The sequence below is a fragment of the Delphinus delphis genome, chromosome 2, assembly GCF_949987515.2.
Source record: "Delphinus delphis chromosome 2, mDelDel1.2, whole genome shotgun sequence".
In the NCBI taxonomy this organism is placed as follows: domain Eukaryota; kingdom Metazoa; phylum Chordata; class Mammalia; order Artiodactyla; family Delphinidae; genus Delphinus; species Delphinus delphis.
The window spans coordinates 144,838,497-144,859,259 of NC_082684.1; the positions used below are offsets into that span (position 1 = coordinate 144,838,497).

A 20,763-nucleotide genomic window follows, 5' to 3' on the forward strand; every position below is an offset into this window, starting at 1 on the left:
GTCTAGGAACTAGGACTTCTATGAAGGGTTCTGGGAGGAGATCAAAAGGAAGGATTGACCCTTTTTGAAAGAGGAGTCAAAGGCCAAGCACTTCTGCCCCTGCCAGAAGTCCTCCTGGTCTAGAACTGTGAATAGGAAGAGGGCAGACGTGGGGGGGTGGGGGGTGGGGAGTGGGGAGAGGGACGGGGCTCTGGTAGGGACAGCCTCCCTGCTTGTTCCCTTTCAGCACTGCCCCAGCCAACTCTGGGCCCTCCCTGAGCACTGCTGACAGAGGAGTGCCACCGGGCTGGAGGGAAAAGATGTTACAACTCTCAGCCGCCACCCATTCCCATCCACAGTAATAGCCACATATGCCTAAAAGCTGTCCTAAATTTCTCTGCTGAAGCACAGGTCTGTAGAAAATTCTAGATGTCTGTATCCACACCCTCCATTTTCTTGAAATCAGTCACTAGATTGCAGCTCCTTCTCCCATCCCAGCGCCTGGACTTCTCTCTCACATGTTCCAGCTTCTGCTTTCTGAATGGTCCCTGTTACTCTCTACAAAACCCTCTCCAAACTCTCTATCGGCATCTTTCGTTGAGGAGCTTATGATGGGACCCATTTCTCCAGCAAAGTCCTGAGTGGCAAAGACTACCTTTATTTCTTGGCAGAACCAATCAGGAATGGAATCACTGAGCAGGACACAGAAGAAGTGAGCCCAAGCGATGCCTGGCTTGCTGGTATTTTTGCCCTCTGCACTCTTATGTCTCTGAGGCTTCTCTTTTTTTCCCCCTTCCATTCAGGTGTCACAGCATCCCAAAGTCCTGGAATATTCCCGTTCTGAATGCCAAACAGAGGCCAAACTTTCACAATACAGAAAGGACGCAGTTCCAACCCAAGGACAAGGGTATTGAATTACAAAGCTCCTCTGGATAAAGTAGAACAAGAAACACCCCATATTCACCGGGTGTCTGAGAAGCAGAGAACAGGGCCTAGAGATAAGGAAAGCAGACTGAGAGGAACCCAATACCCCAGCCAAGTCACCCAGATACACAGAATTTATAAACCTGTCTAGACGCAGGGGCTGGAAGCTGCTGCTGACCCACTCTGGGGAATACAACTCGTTGAAGACGATCCTGTGCTTACTGTGTTAACTCACGGATGAATGTGCAACTGGCAGGCTAATAATAAGTCAATTCATTGAACAAATAGGTACCAAGCACCTACTACGTACAAGGCACTGGGGACACAGAGAGGAGTAAGACAGACCCTGCTTTCTGGGAGCTCAACATCAGTTTGGGAAGAGGGATGTGAACTTAGCAAAGTACAACGCTAGCAAACACTTATACAGCACTGTGCTCAGAGGCTTAAAATACATCATCTCACTTAACCTTTCCAGCAACTCAGTGAGGAAGGTGCTATTATGTCCCCTATTTTGCAGATGACGAAATCACATCACAGGGAGGTGAAGTAACTTGCTCATGATACCAACGCTAGTAAGTGGTGGAGCTGAGCGTCACCCCGAGTCAAGATGGCTCCAGAGTCTGTGTCCTTGACAGCTCACCTCCTATACTGGGAGAGGAGCCAGACTTGAAGTGTGTCCAAAGCACTCTAGTGGGCAGAGGACAAGGGAATCCAAGGCGCTGAGCTGCAGAGAGACGGAGGGCTCCTCTGGGAAGGCGGCATGGAAGCTGGCACTGCAAAATGAGGAGGGAAAGGTCAGGGCATTCTAGACTGGGAGTCAAAGGAAACAGTGAGGTCAGAGGGTCCGGGAAACGTGTGTTAGCCTCTCTAGCTTAAATCTCAGAACAAGACGGAATGGCTGGAGACAAAGCAGGCTGGGGTTAGACTGCAAAGGGCCTTGAATAAAGTTGAGAATCGATCTGCAGGTGATGGGGAGCTAGTGAAGGTTTGCGAGCAGGGCAGTGACAGGATGGGCAGCAGAGAGAAGAGTATGGATGGAGGCAGAGACCGCAGGGCGAGTGCTTTGGGGTCTGTGGGAAAAGTATTAATAAGAGATAAAGAGGCTCTGAACTAGAGGAGCCAGCGGTGGTGGAAAGGAAAGGAGGGGGATGGATTCGAAAGGCAGAAAATCAACAAAACTGAGTGACCAACCAAAAGTTGGAGGATTTTTGTGAATTGTACGTTATCCTAGTGCGTAGGGGAGGAGAATCAGTAAAGAAAATGGATGGATAAAGGATAAGTGATTCCCTTTCTTAGCTCTGGGACTTTGTTGTGCGTTACACAAAAAGTCTGGACACCCAGAGGAAGGCAGCCTCCTGGCTTTTCCAAGTAGCCAAATGGGCTTGTAGTAGAAAACTTGCAGATGCAGAGGTGGAAATCTTGTGTATTTATTTTTTCAGGAAGACATCCTGGTGACTGTCTTTAAGAGGAAGCAGGCTCCACCCAATGTCAAAAAAAAGAAAAAATCACAGAAGGGACAGAGTAAGTCAGGTGAGAAATGTTAAAGGAATTAGGGGCCTTCCTGAGCATACGGTACAAAGAGCGTCTCCTTTTGCCACCCCTTACGTTTTGTTAACATATAAGTAATACCTGTATTTGAATCTGTACCAAAAATAAAATCACTAATCTACAAAAAGGAATTTTTTCCTTTTTTTTTTTTTTTTAAATGAAAAAGCCCTGGGCTTCCCTGGTGGCGCAGTGGTTGAGAGTCCGCCTGCCGATGCAGGGGACACGGGTTCGTGCCCCGGTCCGGGAACATCCCACATGCCGCGGAGCGGCTGGGCCCGTAAGCCATGGCCGCTGAGCCTGCGCATCCGGAGCCTGTGCTCCGCAACGGGAGAGGCCACAGCAGTGAGAGGCCCGCGTACCGCAAAAAAAAAAAAAAAAAAAAAAGCCCTGAAATGTTTCTATGTATACTCATGTAGAATGGCTGATACAACTATTTATGCTATGACCACCATCTTGGGTGGGGAATGAGTTTTCCCAAAAGCAGACTTTGAACCAAGGATCCATGTGCAGGGGATTATTGAGGAAGTGCCCCCAGGAGAAACCAGGAAGGGAGTGGGAGCTCAGAAAGGGGAAGAAGTCAGCAAGGGCACCATCTTAGGTAAAGTTCCAGATCCAGCCTGATCCCACCGGCAGCTCTGGAATGTCAGTTGCGCCTCAGAGTGAGTCCTGCCTCCAGACAAAAGAGCTGGGCTTTCGTACTCCTTCACTAGTCTGTCATTTTCTCGAACGGGGTAGAGGAAGTATATAGCTCACAGGCACTGTGGCACTCCATAGGGGCAAAGAACCCTAATAAACACAGACTATTAGCATCAAAGCTACACGCAAGCTGGGAAACAGATACACACAGCTGGTAAAAGACGGCTGAGAATATTTGGGTGGGCACCAGCTGTGTCCACTATATCTACATAAAATATGGATACATATACAGATACCGAGGGGTAGACGATAACATCACTGCTCAGAGCAAAGATCTCTGGAACAGCAATAACCTTAAACCACTGTATGGCCCAGAGAGTCTGGTACAAAACACTGTGAGTACAGAGAGTCTGAAAGGGTCAGAGGAAGGAACACTCCAACTACGGATGCAAGAGGCAGGATCCCCAAATTCAAGAGGCTGGAGCAAGGAGCAGAATCTGACAAGATGGAATGCAGCAAGAATACATCTACAGTCCTTACCTTGCATCCAAAATCAACAGCAACACCAACAGAGGACACAGGGGACCAGGCTTAGTATCCACAGATAGTACTAAGGCTATCTGTGGAACTCAGCTGGGCCAGTAGCTCCACAGAAGCCCACCTCTCTATGACCCAGCACGTGTCCTCTAATTTCAAGATGACTTCGGAGGAAGGCAGGGTCTGGAACCAGAAAGGCAAAAGTCCTCACTGGGAGGTGCTGGACCATGCCTGGGAAGTGGCCTTCAGCTCTGGTGCCACGGTTTAAAGGAACAAGGACCATCCAGATGATTTCAGAAGAACACGACACAGATGATATAAGAACTTGACACTAAATAATGAGATTCAGGTGGCAGAACTGGGAATATTGTCCCTAGAGAAGAAAAGACTACGGTCGGGGTTAGGGGGGAGGGTTGTTTGGTGACTTCAATTCTTGAAAGGCTGGCACTGTGGCAGAGTGGTTAAACTTGTTCTGTGTAACCCAGAATGTAGAATGGGGCCCAGTGAGAGCTACAGGGAGATGGAGTTCAATGCAATCTAAGAAATACTTTAATAGCCAGAGCTAGCCAAGGAGAGGGGATCAAGGAAAGAAATTGCTAAGGGTGGAAATGATGGGCAGGACCAACTTGTGAGGCAGACGGGGCACTCCCCATCACTAGAGTGTGGCTCTGGCGGGCTCCCCAAGCCCGGCTGCACGCTAGAGCCACCTGGGGTCATGGTAACAATATACTTCTGGGCCCTGACACTCTGATTTAGTGGATCTGGGACGATGCCCAGAAATTCACATTCTAATAAGCTTCCCAAACTTCTTCTCATGCCATCAGCCGGCATTTGTGCAAGGACCAGGGTGAAGACATCTCATCAGGGATGACTGGAGAGAACTCAGGCATCAGGTAAGGAAGGGGGCACAGAGTAGATGCAGTTAGTCCCTTCAAATTCTAGAAACGTGTGGCCCTGGGATTGTGGAATTCTAGGTGTTGCATCGGGGAAGTCAGTCTGAGGAACAGTGTTTAACACAGGGGGACTCTGGAGCCAAACTAACAGGAGTGCCTGTTCAGGCTCTGCCACATATCAGCTGACGGGTCCTGGGTGCGTCGTCTCCACGCTCCAAGGCTTCCCCTCCTCTCCTGTGAAACGGCAGATAACAGTACCACCTCTTAGAGTCACTATGAGGCTTGAATGAGAGTATAACATATAAACGGTATGACCACAGTATGTCGTGAAGTCCCTTCTAGAGAAAACTATGGATTGCCCGGTCACGTGTGGGGTAATGCTGAGTGTATAGAGGACGGAACCCTCCTTTAGATTTCGAACAACTTCTTCAAAGCTAGTATGTTGAGTGTTCCATACCACTGCTAATGTAAGACATTTGGAAAACAATAAAAGCGATTCTTTCCCTATATTTGGTTTGCTCTATTAAGAGAGATTGATACAGAGAACTTATCTGCTCTTAGCATGTAACAAAAGAGGACCATATAACTTCACAACAAAACAGCATTCATTATTTTTTAATCCTAAGAAGACCAACAATACTCCTTAACATTATTTTCTGCCTTTAGACCTCTAATGAACTCATGCAAACAGGCCTTCTCTCACTGCAGCTGCTGAGGCAAGTATACAATTTACTATAAAACATGACATAGGGATATGAACAGTTACTTCTCTAAGTTCAGTTTACACTGCCCCAGGTACCCATCTGTTCCCATCCTGCCAGTGGGGGTCTTTCTGATACACCACTAGTCACTCCAGGCAGGGCATCTGTATGTGACTGTGAAGACTGTTCATAGCAACAGGACTTCAGGCTATAAGAGGGACTGTCCCCTTGACAAGCTGTGCCCCCAGCCCTGAGCTGTGTCTGCCAGAGGAAGGGATGCCATTTCTAATCTACACACAGCCATATGGGCTGGTGTGGCCCTGCCTGGAATCGGGGGGCACAGGTTATTTCTGTGCAAAATCCCTCCCCCCAAAAACCCCATTCCGGCCACAGCCCTCCCCAGTTCAGTTAATGAGGACTCTGCTCTTCTAGGTGTTCAGGCCAAAATCCCTGGAGTCATCTATGATTTCTCCTTTTAATCTCATAGCTTACATTTTATCTATCTGGCTTTCCCTTCAAAGCATCTCCAAACCCTAAACCCTTTTCATCAGCAACATTTAAGCGACCATTGCCTCTCCTCTGGATCCTTGAAAGAGCTTCCTAACTGGTCTTTCGCCTCCGCCCCCCTCTAGTCAGTCCATCCACAACACGGAGGCCACTGTGATCCTTTTAAACCCACACTCCTCTGGGTAAATGCTTCCAATGGCTTCACAGCTCTTCAGATAAAAGCCCAAGTCTTGAGCACTCGGTTTGTCTCCCCTAACTAAGATCCAAGGTCTATGAGGGCAGGGGTTTTCATCTGTTCTGTTCATTCCTCTCATCCCAGTGTCTACAACAGTGCCTGGCACAGAGCACACATTCAGTAGATCATTCTACAGTGAGCGAGTGGTTTTTTGCCATGGTCCCCAGGGCTGCGGCATGTTCAGATCAGTCCATTCCAGATCCCAGCCCCTCTGGAGAGGGGTGCTGTTGGGATCCATTGCTCACAGACCTGGAAGAACATCTACTTCTGGGTCCAAACCTTCCCTGATGTGGTTACACTTCAGCCTGCCCCCTGCAAGTCATCTCCTCCCCCTCCCCTTCAAGAGCAAATGTCACCAATCTTCCAGTACGTCAGGGCTTTAAGGAACAAAAGCAATCCTGATTTGGACCTACACAAAAGGCCTTGCAGCAGGGCAATAGAAAGGCTTGGGGAAAGACCGGGGGACATGGAAAAACAGTTACAGGAGTAAAAACAAGGGAGAAGTTAATCACTCCATCAGTTATGCTGTGACACACCTTAACACTGGCTTGCACTCACTAGTCCCCATGTCACTCTCCTCCAGTGTGAGTGAGCCCCTCAAGGCAGAGACTACTCACTCATCAGAGCAGGCATCTGTGGCCCAGAGACGAACACAGTGCCAACACCCCCGCCCCCCTGAAACCCTGCAACTGGCAGAGGAGCAGAGGGGAGCGGAGGGCCTGGGAGGCAGCAGCATCTCTCCCCCGGACACACTGGTTCTCTGCCTTCCACACAGAATGTCAGGGCAGCCCCTACCTCATCAGCTCTCTCAGCTGGGTCACATCACCATGACCCTTCCTGAGAGCCACTCAGCTACCCCTGTGCTGGTCAGAGCCAGGAGCCTGGGGAGTGAGTATCATGGTGCTGTGGGTTTTCAAGTCCATTCAGGGTGGATAAGACGGGGTCAGACAGGGTTTGCTACAGGGGCAGCAAGGGAACTTACCCCGGCTGTAGGCGCTGATGAGGACACTGGGTTTAGCTGAAAGAGGAGAGGCTAGGCACGTAAGCAGCTTGTGGTTGCAGCCCCAGGTAGACTGAGCCCAGCAACAGGGAATCCCAGAAGAGGCCTGGGAAGCACCAGGGTGGCTGCCAGAGAGCTGCGGGGCTACAGGCAAGAAGCAGGGCTCAGTACAGATGACCAACATGTCCCAGTTTGCCTGGGATTTTCTTGGCTTTAGTACTGGAAGTCCCATGTCTCAGGAAACCCCATTAGTCCCAGGCAAACCAGGACCAGAAACAGGGAGCACTGCCACACCCCAGTGTGCAGAAGGGACACTGCAGAGATACACAACAGTGACGCCAGAAGAGTGACCCAGACAGGAAAGCCCAGTTGTAAAACACAGGACGGATGAGAGAAACTGAGCTCAGAAAGAGGTGAGATTGAGTCCCCCCCCTCAAGGAGGTTAAAAGGTATTCCATTTTTAAAAGTTTCTGCAGACAAGTGAAACCAGGCAGATACAGGTTAAATGAAAGTAGGCAGATTTAAGATAGGACTTATTGCCCTCAAGTAGCTGGAGCATCTTCCAAAGATAACTAACTGTGCAGTGCTTCTCCAGCTTAACTGACCACAGGACGCTCCCTGCCCATGGCATGACTAATACAAGCAGCCCACAGGACACTAGCAAAACACAACACTCAGCTGGAGAGACCCTGCTCTATCTAAGGCAACTTTTTCAGAAAGCTGCCTTATCTGGCAAGAGAAGTTCACACAGAGCCCGATTACATGAGTAAATAATTGTCCAGCCCCGAGAGGCAGGTCCGAGGGCAAAGTCACCGTTCAAGACAGGACAGTGAAAGCTGAGCCCTGCTGTCTCCAATACGGTGCTGGGTCTGGAGTCATCCATTTATCAGAGGTCAATGTCCTGAGGCTTAGGACTGTTAACGCTGTAACAAGTGCCCCAGCTGGAAGTGAGCTTATCCAATAACCCTTTCCCCAGAGAAGGGAGGGACCCATCTAACGCCAGGAGTGAAGAGGTGAAGAGAAGCCGGCACTAAACACTGAGCAGGTGCATGACAGGTAGAGCGCCCCCGATGGTGCTCTACGGCTTCCACGTTTACCTTGACCATGGTTGGAGAAAAGCAGCTGGATTTGACCTGATAGGGAGTAGGGAAGTACAGAAGGGTCTGGAACAACACCGAGCCTTGACAGGCCTGGCACCGGCAACGCAGCCTCACTGTGGGGAGCCTTGTGGAGGACTGCTGGGGCCCTTGGGGGAAGCTGGGTGGTCGTCTTCTTCAAGCGCAGTTTGCCCTCCCATGGACAAGTCACTGTTAGTAGAGCCCTTGAGTGAGTCTTCAAGGGCTCATGTTTAAGTTCTTATTAGGTATGAGGTAGAGACCTACCCGAGGAGAGGTGGAGAGACCAATGGACTGGAGGCCAGGAGACCTGGGTTCTGGTGGTGGCCCTGACCCTATCTGCGTTCACCTGAAGTCACGTCACCTCTCTGGGGCTTCACTTCCCTGTGATAACGGAGGGTTTTTGGACTGGATGTGCTCTAAGGCTGCTTTTTAGCTTTGACGTTCCAAAAGCATCAATAAAACGATCCCAAACACTTCTTTGTTGTTACGTATTGGGGTTCTAAACTGCCGTTTCCCCAAAGTTGTAAGCAGTTTAATCTTATAATGGGTCAGGCTTCTGGGGCACTGGGCAGAGTTGCAGGCGAGATTCCTGAAAAAAGGTAGATGCATGTCCATCACTGGATGTTCAGATCACAACGCAGGAGGAGACGCCTGCACGGGAGTCCTACACCCTCCATATCCTAGAGCCCAGCAGCCTTGGAACACGGCTTTCCATGCTTTCTGGAACACGGTAGGTACCTTTACACTTCCATGCCTCCACATGTCTTGGGCTCCCTGGGACACACGCTCTGAGGTAGGCTTCTGTGCAGAAGGGTTTTGGGGGTACATACCTCTCCTGGAGCGATGGGACCAGGAATGGCAGAGGAAGGGGCTGACCTGAGAGGCCTCAGCTGAGCCTGTGGGGCTGACCCTCTGCAGCTGGGTTGGCCCTTCAGTGCTGTGCTCAACTGAGGCAAGGGGGCCGGCCCTTTGTACTCACCTAATGACCAATCCCTGGATTCAGGCTTCCCCTGGGGAGGGAGCCTAACATTGGGCAAGGCAGCTCGCTCCAGCCAAGGGCAAGTCCGTTGAGCCATCAGCATCCATTGCTCCCGGCGGCTGGGGGAGTGAGAGCGGTGCTCGGCAGCCTGCAGCATCCACCACAGTGCCTTTGCTCATGCTCCTCTCCATCCTTCCTTATCTCCCCAGCTTCGCCCCTCCATCACTGCTGCTGCAGTGCTTCTCCCAGCGATTCAGCATTCTTTGCAGCCCTATTCCTCAAGGCTATGGCTGCCTTATGCACCTCTGTTGCACCAGACAGTCACGTGATGCCTGGCAGGCAGCTGGAAGGAAACAGAATATATTGACCAAGAGTGAGGTCTCTGCATCAGACCATGAGTTCAAATCCCAGGGCTACCCATTGTGAGGGTAATCAATTTCCTTCCCTGAGCCTCAGTTTCCCAACCTGTAAACTGGGAGAAATGGCCATTATCGCTGCCTTTTAGGTGGTTAGGATTAAATGAATGATATAAGTAAAACAACTGGCACATGGAAAGTACTTAATAAAGGAGAGGAGCAGAGACGGCTGTCTCCGGGAGCCTTTTCTACTGCCTATTAGCAAAGGTCTCATAATTCAGTTTTAGGAAGGGAATGGAGAGGAGGAGCTGCAAGCAGCTGTGAGCATGAGAGGGCCTCCTGGGGGAGGTGTGCGGGGGAAACGAGGCCAGAAGCTGGGGGGTGTGATGGTCAGAGCACGGGCCACTAGGAGGACCCTGAAAATGGAGGAAGGAGCTGCAGGGAGGACCCACGGCAAGCTCAGGAGGGCTGCGAGACCTGAGTCCTGCTTCAGATGTCATCATTGTCTTAGTCCTTCATCAGGACGTCATCTTCACAAACATCTCTGAAAACACTGTCTCCACAGTATACGTTATCTCCCCCAAACAACATTCTCGGCAAATAAGCAGACAGACATATCACCAATGCCAGGCATTTCCTCCCTCCCCAGTTTACATTTCAGGACAATGTGTTCATTACTGTTGCCTCACAAGGGCCACCCTATAGACCTCTGAAAATAGGAAACAGCCTGACAGAGGGGGCTGGAGGGCCTGACTGGCCCGCATCCTGTCTCCCACAGGGCTAGACCCAGCTGGATACCCCAGGAGAAGCCCACTTCCTCCCCCTCCATCCTCTCCCTCAACAAAACCATCCAAGAAAGAAACATGTTCCTGTCCTAAGAGAAGAGAGACCTTTGTCCTGCCTGTATGAGGGTGAAAGGGAAGGTGCACCGTGCCTGAACACTTTTAACTCTCCAGCTTTCCTTGCAAATTTCCACACAGGCCCCCAAACGTGACTCTGTTCAACTTGTTTACGTTCGCAATGTGGGTATTTTATTTTGTGTTATGTCATTTTATTTCATTTTTCTTAAAACCCTACAGGGTACAAACAAATCTGAACACGCCATGACTTAAAACCCCTTAGAGCATCACTATTTGTTATAAATATTTGACTAAAATAAAGCGGCCCTCAGTTCAGCAGGCCTGGCATATCATTCAGGCTAGTTTAAAATGAGGATTAGAATAGAGTGCAGGGCTTCCCTGGTGGTGCAGTGGTTGAGGGTCTGCCTGCCGATGCAGGGGACACGGGTTCGTGCCCCGGTCTGGGAAGATCCCACATGCTGTGGAGCGGCTGGGCCCGTGAGCCATGGCCGCTGAGCCTGCGCGTCTGGAGCCTGTGCTCCGCAACGGGAGAGGCCACAACAGTGAGAAGCCCGCGTACTGAAAAAAGAAAAAAAAAAAAAAAAAGAAAAGAAAAAAGAAGAATAGAGCCCAACTTCAGCCAACTAAAAACTAAAGTAAATTGTACTACCTAGCAGAACCACATATTTTCATTCATTCACTTATTTAGCCATCTATTCATTTAATAATTCAATGATAAATGTATCAAGTACATCGTGTGGTATTGTACTGAGTACTTTCAAGGTGCCAAGTATTGTCCTAGTGCTGTGGGGAATGCAAGGATGCGTTAGAATCATCCCCTCCTGCAGAAGCTTACAGTCTAGAAGGGGCAGTGGAGAACAGGGACCAGGCTGCATGAAAGTATTATTCATTTGGAGCCTAAGACAGTAGCAGAAGATGTGAGGCAGGGAGAATGGCGGGGAGGGTAGCTGGGCTAGCCTAACACTCATATATACACAGAACCCTGGTTGCCATGAATTTTGCTATTAAATTTTACCCCCAATTTTTAAATGTCACTGAAGCATTTTAAGCAGAGGAGTTCCATGATGACATGTTGCCATCAGACTGTAAGTGGCCCCTCAGTTGTACATCCCCAGCCATCAGTACGTGCCACATAAAAGAAGCTCAATACAGTAAGTCCCCTACATATGAACCTTCAAGTTGCGAACTTTCAAAGACGTGAACACGCGTTCACATGTCCAATCACGTAAGTTAGTTCACGGGCCTGGAGTACATTGTCACGTGCATGCATCCTCTACAAGAGGCTGTGCTTTTGTGTACTTTACAGTACTGTAGAGAGTACAGTAATACAGTATCTGTATCTCAAGCCCAGGATGTCCAGAAGCAAGAGGGTAGACAGAATTGAATCCAGCAAAGAACTAGAACCTGGACCATCAATGCCAGGAGTGAGTGATATTGTACTATAAGACTAAAAATGTTTTATTTTTGTTTTTTATGTATTATGTGTGTGAAAAGTATTATAAACCTATTACAGTACAGTGCTATATAGCTGATTGTGTTAGTTGGGTACCTAGGCTAACTTTGTTGGACTTAAGAACAGAGTGGACTTACGAACGCACTCTCGAAATGGAACTCATTCGTAGGTAGGGGACTTACTGTAACTATTTGTTGGAGAATGAATCAGTGCATGAAGATGTTCGAGAATAGCAGAAGAGATGGAATCTCTAGAGATGAGAGGAATTAGGACCTTGTGAAGTTTGGAAAGTGATTGGAACACCCACAATGACAATCTAAGAGATAATAAGCAAACATTGGTTAAAATGATTGCCAGGCTACTTAACATCATTAGCCATCAAGGAAATGCAAATAAAAACCATAATAAGATACCACTTCACATATACTAGGACGGCTATAATCAAACAGACAGATAATAACAAGTGTTGGCAAGGATATGGAGAAATTGGGACACTCCTACACTGCTGATAGGAATGTAAAATGGTGCAACCACTTCAGAAAACAGTTTGGAAGCTCCTCAGAAAGTTAAACAGAGACCTAACATAAGACCAAGCAATTCCACTCCTAGGTATATACACAAGGGAAATGAAAACTGTAGCCATTCACAGATGTATGCACAAATGCTCGTAGCATCATTATTCACAGTAGCCAAAAAGTGAAACAACTCAAACGGCCACCAACTGATAAATGAATAAACCAAATGTGGTACAGTCATGCAATGGAATACTATTTGGCCATAAAAAGAAATGAAGTGCTAATAGATGCTACAACATGGATGAATCTTGGAAATATTATGCTGATTTAAAAAACCTCTTCTCAAAGGACCACATATTGTATGGTCCCGTTTACATGAAATGTTCAGAATAGGCAGATCTAAAGAGAAAAAAAGGTGTGTCCACTATGGAAAACAGTATGGAGGTTCCTCAAAAGAAATTAAAAAGAACTACCATATGATCCAGCAATACCACTTCTGGGTATTTGTCCAAAGAAAATGAAAACACTAACTTGAAAAGATAAATTAATTAAATAAATTAATTTTTAGAAAAAAGAAAGAAAAGATAAATGCACCCCCATGTTCATAGCAGTATTATTTACAATAGCCAAGACATGGAAAACAACCTAAGTGTCTATCATCCGATGAATAAAGATGTGACATAAATATATATATATATGTGTGTGTGTATATATATACACACACACACACACATACATATGCACACACACATACTTATGCACACACACACACACACACAACGGAATATTATTCAACCACAAGAATAAAATCTTGCCATTTGCAAAACATGCATGGACCTTGAGGGCATTATGTTAAGTGAAATAAGTTAGAGAAGGACAAATTATCTTGCTCATATGTGAAATCTAATAAAACAAAAACCAAGCTCATAGATACAGAGAACAGATGGGTGGTTGCCAGAGGAAAAGGTTGGGGGGGATGGGCAAAATGGGTGAAGAGGGTCAAAAGGTACAAACCTTCCAGTTATAAAAGTCAGGTGGGGACTTCCCTTGTGGCACAGTGGTTAAGAATCCACCTGCCAATGCAGGGGACACGGGTTCGAGCCCTGGTCCGGGAAGATCCCACATGCCGTGGAGCAGCTAAGCCCGTGCGCCACAACTACTGAGCCTGCGCTCTAGAGCCCGCGAGCCACAACTACTGAAGCCCGCGCACCTAGAGCCCGTGCTCCGCAGCAAGAGACGCCACTGCAGTGAGAAGCCCGTGCACCGCAATGAAGAGTAGCCCCCGCTCGCCGCAACTAGAGAAAGCTTGTGTGCAGCAATACTAAAAATCAGGTAAATTATATGGTATGCGAGTCATATCTCAATAAAGCTGTTACCAAAAGGGACACACTGACACACATATTTGTGGATAAAACTTTTACACACACACACAGATGGCCAGGCCATGGGGAGGCCCAGTGGGAGAGTATGGTGACTCTGTAGCAGAGACAAGCAGTCTGATTCTCAAGCTTTCTCTGAGCAGCCCAGGTGGCCGGGGGAGAAAGCAGGTGAAAAGACAGAGCCGATAACAACTAAGCAGAGCTAACAGTTGCTGAGAGCAACCATGAACCAAGCACTACAGAGAGCTTTACCCACATTATCTCATCACATGTACATGTACTTAGATGCACATACATAATTAAATATCACATCCTTCCCAGTGAGGTAGGTGCTCTCATAAACCCTAGCTTACAGATAAGGAAATGAGTTCTGGAAAGATGAAATAACTTACCCCCAGTTTCACAAGCTGTAAGGAAGGTGTGGAGACACAGCCCGGGCAGCCTGCCCCTGAGCACACGCACTTAATTCCTGATCAATGCCGCCTTCCCCAAGGGTGGAGGTCGAGGAGAGTGGGATGGTAGCGCACTGGGAGGGCCCAGGTGCCCGTGGTCCCAAGGAGCATGGAGAACTGGTTCTGTGGGTATGCCAGTGGTGTGCAGAGCTGCAGGAATTTGTGGAATTTGTGGTCACCACTCTTAGTTCTTGGTGATGAGATAATTTAAAGCTTGGTACATTCCAAGGTGAGGTGTAAGGAGGGCTGATCATGGGGGTTGGTCGTGGGGCTTTGACAGTGATGATAGGTTGCTCATCATCCCAGATGGAGAAATAACTGAAGTCGCCCAAATCTCAAAATTCTATGGATTTCAGAGGGATGTACGTGCCAAGGACATATCCCTGCAGGAAAGTTAAGGGAAATTCCATCACTTACCAACCAAATGTGGAAACAAAACATGCAAGAACCAGGACCCTGAAGGACACAATGACTTCTGTCAGAGCTTCCTAAACTTTCCATCACCAGGGGCACCAGGGGTATCATTCTCTAAGAATAGCACATTTGGAAAAACTTCGTCTATCCCATTACATCTTAATGAATAATTAACTTTTCAGCATTTTCATAAGTCAGAGAGACTTACAATTAATTGCCAGGTGGAGCTTCTGATAGTTGAGACCATCAACCTTGCCTGGCTGGGTTGCTAGAAGCCTCGAGCCAAGAAACACTGATCTCATTGGCCAAGGCATCAGTACTTGGGAAGCTGTAGAATTTCTTTCCGTCAGGCTTTCCAGAGTAGTGGAATGGCCTTCAGGTCCCCTGAGAACTTCTGCAGGCCCCTAAGGGTACATGAGTCTTCTGTCAGGAACACTGTCCTCACCTTGTCTCCTGTGGTTAGGGCTGGTTTGTCACAGGCAGAGTAGAGAGGGGACAGCTGTGGATTTTACCAGGGTTTGGGACCCTGAAAAACAAGGTGCTGTTTAACACTAAATGGAAGCTAAGGCATCAGGATTGCACAAACACCTCTCCCCAGCTTTCTAGAGTGATGCCAAGCCTGAGTGATTTTGTTCTTTTCAATAAAGGCAATGTGTTACGTCTAGAGCCTAGATTTGTGATGTCCAATAGAAATATAACGTGAGCCGTCTTAGTAATTTTTAATTTTTCTAAGAGTCACATTTTTAAAAAGTAAAAGGAAGGTGAAATTCATTTTAATAATATATTTTATTGAAGCCAATATACCCCAAATATTATCCATTTCACCATTAATATTAACATTACCATTAATAAGAAAAAAATAGTAATGAGATATTTTGTATTATGGGGATACTAAGTCTTCAAAATCCAGTGTGCATTTTACACTCAGAGCATATTTCAAGCTCTCAGACTAGCTACACTTCAAGCTCTCAATAGCCCATTGGGGCTAGTGGCTATACAGCTAATCAAAGAAGGAGCTTGAATTGGGATGCCTTCCTCAAACCCCAAGTCAGTGCCATTTCTGCTGCTTAAGCCCTGTGTTTGTTCCAACACAAGTAAATGACTTCTCTGCAGACATCCCTACAGCTCCCCCAGTCCAGCCACCCATGCAGGGCATGGCTGCCTGCTGACGCCTGGGATCTGCAGGGACATCCCAGGACCAGCAGGCCGCTTGGGGCAGACAGGGTCCAGGGCCCTAAACGCCATTCATTAGATGACCCCTTTCAAGCTCCTAAAAGAGCATGTATTTCCCACTGGGGCCTCCCTTCTGACTTTCCAGAACTTGGCATTCAAATTGGGTTTATCTCATCCCCTACCAAGCGCTCCCCTCAGGTGCAGACTGAGGGGCTATGAGGGGCTATTTCCTCGCCTGTGAACTGGGAATCAGATAAACAAAGCAGACACAGGCAGGGGAGCATATAGAAGCAAAGGAGAGAAAGAACTTTCAGGGTTCCCTGTGGTGCCCCAGTCCCTGCTTCAAGTTCCCTGCCCTCTGGCTCTGTGAGACATCCCTCCTACCCCAAAACAAGTTCTCCTTGTCAGTTACGGTAATCCCCGTGGGATTACCCCAGCCCATATGCTCCTGGATTTTGTAGATTATTGGATCAATTGTACAAACAAACTCTAAAGAAAATCAAAGTCCAGAGGCAAATAAGTACAAAGAATTTATCTTGAGAGGAAAAATTGGGATTGGCTTCAGACAGAATCGGGTTCAGATAGTGATTCTGCAACTACTTGCTGTTGACTTCATTAAAAAGAATTTAAAGTTATACATATCCATGGTTTTGAAAGTCCAGTGGTTCTACAAGCTTTTTAACAAAAATGAGCATTCTCCTGCTCCATCTTCTACACCCTGATTCCCACTCTCTAGACACAGCTGCTTTTAGCTACTTACTCTGATATTTATCTCTGTATATTCAAACACGACACTTACATGGCTATATCTAGATTCTGTTTAAATTTTAGATCTTATCTATTGGTTTTCCAAATGGAAAGAGGTTTTGGTCTCTTCAATCTCCCTGCCCACTTGCCCTCCTCCATTCTCCAAATAGAGCCGTATTATAATTTTGGTTAAATCAATATTCAGTGCTTACACCCTATGGCCATGTGATTATTAGACCATAAAGTGCACTATATATAGTACTACCTTCTTTCTTAGACAACTTTGTGTTTTTCCTGGAGTTAACAATTGTCACTTTTCTTAACTTTTTATGTACTTATTACTAACTCATCACTAACTTTCCTGCAAAAGTAGCAGTCTCTCAGTACGATAAAATTCATTTGGTCCTGTACCAATGGCATCTTTTTCTGGAGACAGCTCCCACCCGACTTCCTGGAAGAGCCCTCCATACTCCTGCACTTGCCTGGACTGGTGGTTCTCCAGGCCAGTCTCGCAGCGCCACTCTGGGTCTCCTCTTACCTTTGTCCTGGGCGATTCTCCAGGTATGTTTCCTGGGATGGATCACCAGCTTACTTTAAGTCTTCCTCTTCCTAGGATAATCTTCCAATTTTGGAAACACCAAGGGTAAAAAGGAATTAAATTTTTCAAGATTTGGCTTTTTTTTTTTTTTAGATTGTTTGAGATTTTTCTTGTTTTTTGAGGTAGGCTTGTATTGCTATAACCTTCCCTCTTAGAACTGCTTTTGCTGTATCCCATAGGTTTTGGATCATCATGTTTTCATTGTAATTTGTCTCTAGGTATTTTTTGATTTCCTCTTTGATTTCTTCAGTGATCTCTTGGTTATTTAGTAACGTATTGTTTAGCCTCCATGTGTTTGTGTTTTTTACGTTTTTTTCCCTGTAATTGATTTCTAATCTCATAGTGTTGTGGCCAAAAAAGATGCTTGATATGATTTCAATTTTCTTAAATTTACTAAGGCTTGATTTGTGACCCGAGATGTGATCTATCCTGGAGAATGTTCCGTGCACACTTGAGAAGAAAGTGTAATCTGCTGTTTTTGGATGGAATGTCCTATGAACATCAATTAAATCTATCTGGTCTTTTGTGTTATTTAAAGCTTGTGTTTCCTTATTAATTTTCTGTTTGGATGATCTGTCCATTGGCATAAGTGAGGTGTTAAAGTCCCCATTATTGTGTTACTGTCGATTTCCTCTTTTATGGCTGTTAGCATTTGCCTTACGTATTAAGGTGCTCCTATGGTGGGTGCACATATAACTGTTATATCTTCTTCTTGGATTGATCCCTTGATCATTATGTAGCATACTTCCTCGTCTCTTGTAACATTCTTTATTTTAAAGGCTATTTTATCTGATACGAGTATTGCTACTCCAGCTTTCTTTTGATTTCCATTTGCATGGAATATCTTTTTCCATCCCCTCACTTTCAGTCTGTTTGTGTCCCTAGGTCTGAAGTAGGTCTCTTGTAGACAGCATATAGATGGGTCTTGTTTTTGTATCCATTCAGCGAGCCTGTGTCTTTTGGTTGGAGCGTTGAATCCATTCACGTTTAAGGAAATTATCCATATGTATGCTCCTATTACCATTTTCTTAATTGTTATGGGTTTGTTTTTGTAGGTCCTTTTCTTCTCTTGTGTTCCCCACTTAGAGAAGTTCTAAAGCTTTTGATTTCTTCATTGAGTCTGAATGAGATCCTTGCTGGGTAGAGTAATCTTGGTTGTAGGTTCTTCATCACTTTAAATACAACAGGCCACTCCCTCCTGGCTTGTAGAGTTTCTGCTGAGAAATCAGCTGTTAACCTTATGGGAGTTCCCTTTAACCTTATGGGAGTTCCCTTGTATGTTATTTGTCATTTTTCCCTTGTTGCTTTCAATAATTTTTCTTTGTCTTTAATTTTTGTCAATTTGATTACTATGTGTCTCAGCGTGTTCCTCCTTGGGTTTATCCTGCCTGGGACTCTCTCCACTTCCTGGACTTGGGTGGCTATTTCCTTTCCCATGTTAGAGAAGTTTTCGACTATAATCTCTACAAATATTTTCTTGGGTCCTCTCTCTCTCTCTTCTCCTTCTGGGACCCCTATAACGTGAATGTTGTTGCGTTCAATGTTGTCCCAGAGGTCTCTTAGGCTGTCTTCATTTCTTTTCCTTCTTTTATCTTTATTCTGTTCCATGACAGTGAGTTCCACCATTCTGTCTTCCAGGTCACTTATCCGTTTTTCTGCCTCAGTTATTCTGCTATTGATTCCTTCTAGTGTAGTTTTCACTTCAGTTATTGTACTGTTCACCTCTGTTTGTTTGTTCTTTAATTCTTCTAGGTCTTTGTTAAACATTTCTTGCATCTTCTTGATCTTTGCCTCCATTCTTTTTCCGAGGTCCTGGATCATCTTCACTATCATTATTCTGAATTCTTTTTCTGGAAGGTTGCCTATCTCCACTTCATTTAGTTGTTTTTCTGGGGTTTTATCTTGTTCCTTCATCTGGTACACAGCCCTCTGCCTTTTCATCCTGTCTACCTTTCTGTGAATGTGGTTTTTGTTCCACAGGCTGCAGGATTGTAGTTCTTCTTGCTTCTGCTGTCTGCCCCCTGAGGATCTGGCATTTCTGAAGTTGTCTTGGTGTTTTGGATATGTACAGAATTCTAGGTATGGAGAAGTAATTATCTCTCTGAATTTTGAAGGCATTAGTCCAGATTTTCTAGTTTATATTTTGTTTTTCTTAAGAAGTCCGACACTAGTCTCATTCCTAATATCCCCTTCCCCCCCCCCCCCCGGAAGATTATAGGGTCTCCTCTTTGCCCCTAGTGGTCTGAAATTTCACCACTACATGCCTCGTGTGGATCTATATTCACGCATTGTGCTTGGTGCTCTGTGGACCTTTTCTGTCTGTACATTCGTGTCTTTCAGATATGGGGAAATTTCTCAAATCATGTCTTTGACACTTTTCTCCCCTCTATAATCTCTGCTCCATCTCTATGGAATTCCTATTATTCAGATGTTAGGCTGTCTGGAAGGATCCTATCATTTTATTATGTCTGTTTTCCATCTCTTGTATGTTGTTATCGTTCTACTTTCTGGGTGATTTCCTTAACTTCATCTTCTCTTTTTCTTTCTGCTCTTAAACTCTGAAGTCCAAGGATTATTTCTGTTTTCTGAATATTCCCTTATTACAAACTCCTGTGCTTGAGTATGTATTCTCTGGTGATCAACTGATCATAGGACCTTGATGTTGTTGCCCAAGGGTTGTTTCCTTCTGCTAGCTAGACTGCCTGTCTCTTCCCAAGCTCCTGTTGTTTTGATGGGGCACTTCCAGTGGGGACTCTTAACCCTCAGCATCTTTAAGTTCTATGTCCTGAGCCGGTCATCTTCCCCAGAAAGGAATCCTACAGCCTCCTGCCTGGAAGGTATCAACCTGGCTGCCAGTGCTCTTGGAGCAGGGTGGTGGAGGGGCCGGTGGTCTCATCATTCAGCATATAGATTATAGCTCAATCCCCAGTGTAGCGTAGTGCCCTCTCCTCAGCTGTGCAACTGCCCAAAGCCAGCAGCTCCAGGGAACCAACGTCCAGTCTTCTGCTAGGATGGAAGAGGATCTGTGCAAATTTTCGACAAATCCTATAGTTAGCCCCACCTGTACCATTTTCAGAGGATTCTTCATACTTCAAGCTTCTTTCACTGTCTGCTACAACGTACCATTCTCTGGTCTGTTAAACTGACACATGTCCATCTCGTTTCAGCTCTGCAGATTTTATTGCTATTGTTTACTGTCCTCTTCTATTGCGGTTGTTTTACAGCCATTAAAAAAATCTCTTGAATGTGATGTTTTAGCAGAATTTCAGGAAGGAGTAGTGGTAAACTAGTGCATTCAACCTGCCACATTTAACCAGAAGTCTCACTGTGTCACCTGGGCGAGCTACTTCATGCTTCTAGGCCTCTTCTTCCTCATCTGGAAAAGGCTGCCAGTAATACATACCTCACGGAGCTGTTTTAAAAATAAAATAAGGTAATGTTTGTAAAGCATGATGTATGGTTTCTGGTACATAAAATGTACTCAGTGCATAGAGTTTACTCTTTTCAGTTACCAGATCCACCCTGAGAAAATGGCATGCAACACAGCAAAAAAAATATTCAGGTTAGATCAAGTACAACTTCCTAAATTCATAAAAATTAGATCCTGGAAGTAATTATTTGTCAAACATGTCATCTTTCCACACTCATAATATAAGAATATGGTAGACAGCCTCATCCTGGGTCATTTTAGATACAGTCCTTTTTGGAAACAGAACTGGATGAAATGACCTCCGAAATTATAAGAGATCATCTTATAAA

The 20,763-nt window shown here is 46.1% G+C and overlaps 1 protein-coding gene across 6 annotated transcripts in view; it reads right to left on the reverse strand.

The window, feature by feature from the left end:
* Positions 1 to 20,763, reverse strand: part of MYZAP (myocardial zonula adherens protein) — a 133,776-nt gene that overhangs the window by 102,534 nt on the left and 10,479 nt on the right. Inside the window, exons 2-4 of one of the 6 annotated variants that reach the window (XM_060005896.1) lie at positions 20,339 to 20,416; positions 14,013 to 14,455; positions 9,058 to 9,400 (exon numbers count right to left, since the gene is read on the reverse strand). The exons of 1 other annotated variant lie outside the window; for it this stretch is intronic. The gene's annotated coding sequence lies outside the window, so the exon portion shown is untranslated. Of the gene's footprint in view, positions 1 to 1,543; positions 1,659 to 9,057; positions 9,401 to 14,012; positions 19,170 to 20,338; positions 20,535 to 20,763 lie in introns of those variants that run through there. 4 more of the 6 variants (XM_060005897.1, XM_060005895.1, XM_060005898.1 and 1 more) reach the window with 4 other exon arrangements.